We start from the raw sequence: 6,281 nt of genomic DNA on the forward strand, positions 1-6,281 counted from the left end.
ATGGGTTTGTCTTGACCTCAGTTGCGGTTTTGTGCCTTGGAAAATGCCTAGCACATGATATATGGCTGTGTAAATATTTCTTCAGTGGATGAGTCATTACACCCATACACCCTCCAAAAGCTGAGGCGAGCCCAGGAGGTGGCTGGGGAACCATGGCTGGGGGCAGTGCTGAGCTGAGCAGAAGACCACTGGGTGCCTCCTGTTTGTACATTCCCTTTGGGATGGTGTGATGGACACCACATCTTCCTACAGCCTGTAGGACTGAGGATTCCTTAAGCTGATGTATGATGGTGCTGGTGGGGAGGCTTCTTTCAAAACTCATTTCAGAACCGAAACTTTAAGAATCAGAGTCTACTTCTTACGATGGTACCTTGGAAAGCCCTGTAGGCTCCCAGTGCCTCTTTTGTGAAAGTGTTAGTCGCTCAGTCACGTCCAACTCTTTGCGACCTCATGGACTGTAGCCCGCCAGACTCTTCTGACCATGGGATTTTCCAGGTAAGAATACTGGAGTGGGTTGCCATTCCCTTCTCCAGGGGATCTTCCTGACCCAGGGACTGAACCCAGGTCTCCCGCATTGCAGGCAGATTCTTTATTGCCTGATCCACCTTCAGTTCAGTTCAGTTCATTTCAGTCGCTCAGTTGTGTCCGACTCTTTGGGACCCCATGAATCGCAGCACGCCAGGCCTCCCTGTCCATCACCAACTCCCGGAGTTCACTCAGACTCACATCCATCGAGTCCGTGATGCCATCCAGCCATCTCATCCTCGGTCGTCCCCTTCTCCTCCTGCCCCCAATCCCTCCCAGCATCAGAGTCTTTTCCAATGAGTCAACTCTTCGCATGAGGTGGCCAAAGTACTGGAGTTTCAGCTTTAGCATCATTCCTTCCAAGAAATCCCAGGACTGATCTCCTTCAGAATGGACTGGTTGGATCTCCTTGCAGTCCAAGGGACTCTCAAGAGTCTTCTCCAACACCACAGTTCAAAAGCATCAATTCTTCGGCGCTCAGCCTTCTTCACAGTCCAACTCTCACATCCATACATGACCACTGGAAAAACCATAGCCTTGACTAGATGGACCTTAGTCGGCAAAGCTTTTGAATATGCTATCTAGGTTGATCATAAAAGAGTAAGCGTCTTTTAATTTCATGGCTGCAGTCACCATCTGCAGTGATTTTGGAGCCCAAAAAAATAAAGTCTGACACTGTTTCCACTGTTTCCCCATCTATTTCCCATGAAATGATGGGACTGGATGCCATGATCTTAGTTTTCTGAATGTTGAGCTTTAAGCCAACTTTTTCACTCCCCTCTTTCACTTTCATCAAGAGGCTTTTTAGTTCTTCTCACTTTCTGCCATAAGGGTGGTGTCATCTGCATATCTGAGGCTACTGATCCACCTTACTTTATATGTTAATTTGGAATGACCCTTTTCAGAGTTGTACCAGATAAAACACTGTGTTTAAAAGTACTGTGCAAGCTAGAATATGTCAATATTTATAGCATATTATTGACATAAAATCCTATGTGGGCAACATGATGTTTTTCATCTGTCCATGGGTTTTTCTACAGAGATGATCTCACAGTGACATGTGCCAATCCTAATCATGTGAAATATTAAAGTAGCTAACAATTGACTACTATAAAATGATTGTGCTGGGACACTTTGGAAGAGTTGGAGTATCATTCAGACCTATGCAAATAATAAAATTTAATTGACTAAAAATACATTCAATGCAAATTTACAGTAACTGTTGAAAGTTAAATCAATCTTCATATTTGCTAAATACCCAAATAATACTTTCCTTTGAAATCTTATGCTTGTGCCTATGCTATTTATAGGCATGTTTACTGAGCTAAAATAAATGTAATCATAGGGCTTCCCTGGTGGCTCAGTGCTAAAGAGTCTGCCTGCCAGTGCAATGGACACAGGTTTGATCCCTGAACCAGGAGGATCCCACATGCCACAGAGCAACTCAGCCCATGCACCACAACTATTGAGACTGTGCTCTAGAGCTGGGGAGCCACAACTACTGCAGCCCAAGCCCTCTAGAGCCTGTGCTCAGCAACAAGAGACACCAGTGCAATGAGAAGCCAGAGCACCACAACTCGAGAAGAGCCCCCGCTTGCAGCACCGAGAAAAGCTCGAGCAGCCGTGAAGACCCAACACAGTCCCAAAATAATAATAATAAATGAATAAAATTATTTTTAAAATATATACAATATAGATGTGAGCATTATCATTGATATCCTGGCTTGAAACCTCTCTATATATAGTTAAACATGCCAAGGAGTAACACACCCTAGATGATAAGCCATATATTTTCTTAGCAAGACCATTCATTTTACCAGCATGGAAAGAGAGAGATGCAATGAGTTACCTGGATACTGGGTATAGCCCTAAAACTCTAGACATGTGTTGTATGTGCGCTCAGCCACATCTGACTCTTTGTGACCCCATGGACTCTAACCCGCCAGGCTCCTCTGTCCGAGGAATTCTCCAGGCAAGAATATTGGAGCAGGTTGCCATTTCCTTCTCCAGGGGATCTTCCTGACCCAGGGATCAAACCTGTGTCTTGCATTTCCTGCACTGACAGGCAGATTCTTTACCACTGTGCCACCTGGGAAGCCCAAAAACTCTAGGCATGTTACTACTCATGAAACCGTCTGATGGTTTAGGGAAGAAGCAAAGGAGGTTCAGAGGCTGTAAGTCCTTCCTGCCTTCCCAGAGCCACCAGCATCAGCAGGGCACAAGGTTTGTGTTTGAACCCACTCTGCCTCCAATAAGGCACCAACCCCATCGCTGCAAAATTTTAAAAATGAACAAAGCAAAACCAACCACTTCAAATGTAAACATGACTTTTTACCAGGATCAACTTTCTTTTTTAAAGATAATTCATACTAAACAGTAAGGACCGAGATTTCTAAAATATGGTCTCTAGGAATAATGTTAATTTTATCTACTGAAGTAACATAATTGGCTTTCTCATTCTTATAACGAAGTTCTGAACAATCACCAGGGTATTTCAGTTAAAACCAAACCACAACCTTCAGAAGTTATGAGTCAGGAAGGTGAGATTAGGCAAATGTCTTTATAATAATTTTAATTGAGGGCAGCTGAAAAATGCCCATATTGATTTCCTTGTGAAAGATGGCCTTGCTGTGTCTAATAGAAGGTACTTTGATATCAAGCAAAAAATCCTCCAGTTTTTTCTGGGAGAAAAAAAAACTTGTGATAATTTATGTTTAGTTAAAATAATGTATAAAAGGTGAATTTAAAAATATTTCACATATATTTAAAATATACACCATGTAAGACTGTTAGCAAAAGTACTTTTGTAATCACAAGGACAAAAATAGAATTTCTCATAGGGTGTTGCTATAGTGACTACCAGTAATTTATGACTGTGCCTATTTCTGCGTTTGTTATTTCATTATCAGTAAATAGCTAGTATTTGAGGGAGTAATTATATAGTAAATGCCACATACTAAAGATGTTTAATGCTGCAGTGTGTCAGCGGACAGATCACTTTTGCATCCACATAAGTTATATATGCAACCCTTCTTATAGGATGGTGGAATGTTTGTCTCAGGAGATCAATAAAGGCATTATTTTAAAACAAACTGTGGGAAATAACTGTTATGGTCTCTCTGTCACTCCTATCTGCTTCTTAAAAATAATAGCCACCTCTTTGTTTTTATTTTTCTAAATCCCATAAGTAACATGTTATAGGCAATATGCACTGAAAAACATAGGAACCAAAAAATACCAAGAATCCAACATTTTTCCCTCCTATCAAGAAAACCACTAGAAATATTTGACTGTATGGACTTTGATTTTCATTTCCTGCCATAAATGGACTCATACAACATAAACTGTTTTGTAACTTGCATTTCTCAACTCAGAAGTACAATATCTTTTCATGTAAATAAATCTACTCCCACTGTATCATTCTGAATGATGTAGCATTGTTTAGTTTCCCTGTTATGTGTTTAGGGACTCTCATCTCTAAAGATGATCACAAACACATTTCTGTTTCTGTTTTTTGGCAAGTTGGTAAGTAAAATAATTTGAACATTGCTCCTTATAACAGCAACCTACACCACTGGGAGGGCAGACAGCTGCTTGCTCACCCAGGACCCTGCTTCCTATTGTCCTTATTCTTGGTCACTGCCCCTCAGAGGGCAGAAGATCCGTCTTCCAAATTCACCTTGAGATTCTCACCCTGTCCAGGAAGCTGCATTCCCCTTATCACAGTTTGCATTCTGCACACTGAGATCTCAACTATACTTGAAAAGTCCACGAGATAAAATGTTTCAAAAAGGCAACCGTTATACTTACATTCCAGTTGGCTTTTCATTGTTGTAGTTGTTCAGTGGCTAAGTTGCATCCAACTATTTGCAACTGTTACCTGTCCTCCACTATCTCCCAGAGTTTGCTCAAACCCATGTCCACTGAATCAATGATGCCATCCAACCAGCTCTTCCTCTGTCATCCTCTTCTCCTGCTCTCCCTCTTGCCCAGCATCAGGGTCTTTTCCAGTGAGTCAGCTCTTTGCATCAGGTGGCCAAAGTATTGGAGCTTCAGCTTTAGCATCAGTCCTTCCAATGAACATTGAGGGTTGATTTCCCTTAGGATTGATTGGTTTGCTGTCCTTGGAGTCCAAGGGACCCCAAGAGTCTTCCCCAGCACCACAATTCAAAAGGATCAATTCTTTGGTGCTCAACCTTCTTTATGGTCCAAGTCTCACATCGATACATGACTACTGCAAACACCATAGCTTTGACTCCATGGACCTTTTCATTGATTGGGGATAAAGGCTACTTGCTTTTGCAAAGTGTTACTGAGTGTTTGCAGTTAAAGATCCATACATTTTTCTTTTGTCATTTAGAAACAAGAAATTAGTCAGGAAAATAAAGTGATCAGCTATTTTAAGCACCAAATGCAGTCATTCTAAACGTCAGGATCATGAAAGCAATAATCATTTCTAGTAATTAATACGTACATTTCCTCTCTATGGAATACAATTTAATTCCTGAACCAAACATTACTTTAAAAGGAGGATATTGCTTTATCCTCCTTAACTTAAGGAGGAAAAGCAGTGCTCATTTGTTAAATCCTAGAGTATTAGCCCTTAACCATCACACCAAACTGTGGAAAATTCTTAAAGAGATGGGAATATCAGACCACCTGACCTGACTCCTGAGAAATCTGTATGCAGGTCAAGAAGCAACAGTTAGAATTTGGACATTGAACAACAGACTGGTTTCAAATCGGGAAAGGAGTATGTCAAGACTATTGTCACCCAGCTTATTTAACTTATATGCAGAGTACATCATGAGAAACGCTGGACTGGATGAAGCACAAGCTGGAATCAAGATTGCCAGGAGAAATATCAATAGCCTCAGATATGCAGATGACACCACACTTACGGCAGAAAGCAAAGAAGATCTAAAGAGTCTCTTGAGGAAAGTGAAAGAGCAGAGTGAAAAAGCTGGCTTAAAACTCAACATTCAGAAAACTAAGATCATGACATTTGGTGCCATCACTTCATGGCAAATAGAAGGGGAAACAGTGGAAACAGTGGCTGACTTTATTTTGGGGGGCTCCAAAATCATTGTAGATGGTGGCTGCACCCATGAAATTAAAAGACGCTTGCTCCTTGGAAGAAAAGTTGTGACCAACCTAGATAGCATATTAAAAAGCAGAGACATTACCTTGCCAAGGTCCATCTAGTCAAAGCTATGGTTTTTCCAGTAGTCATGTATGGATGTGAGAGTTGGACTATAAAGAAAGCTGAGTGCCAAAGAATTGATGCTTTTGAACTGTGATTTTGGAGAAGGCTCTTGAGAGTCCCTTGGACTGCAAGGAGATCCAACCAGTCCATCCTAAAGGAAACCAGTCCTGAATATTCATTGGAAGGACTGATATTGAAGCTGAAACTCCAATCCTTTTGCCACCTGATGTGAAGAACTGACTCACTTGAAAAGACCCTGATGCTGAGAAAGATTGAAAGTGGGAGGAGAAGGGGACGACAGAGGGTGAGATGGTTGGATGGCATCACCAACTCAATGGACCTGAGTCTGAGTAAACTCTAGGTGTTGGTGATGGACAGGGAGGCCTGATGTGCTGCAGGCCATGGGGTTGCAAAGAGTTAGACACAACTGAGCGACCGGACTGAACTGAACTGAACTGATGGGACTGACCCGTGCCACTGGACCCCCTACCAGTAGCATCAGCATCACTTGGGAACTTGTAATAAATGCAAGTTCTCAGACCCTCTCCAG

The sequence above is a fragment of the Oryx dammah genome, unplaced genomic scaffold (genome assembly GCF_014754425.2).
Source record: "Oryx dammah isolate SB20612 unplaced genomic scaffold, SCBI_Odam_1.1 HiC_scaffold_11, whole genome shotgun sequence".
In the NCBI taxonomy this organism is placed as follows: Eukaryota; Metazoa; Chordata; class Mammalia; order Artiodactyla; family Bovidae; genus Oryx; species Oryx dammah.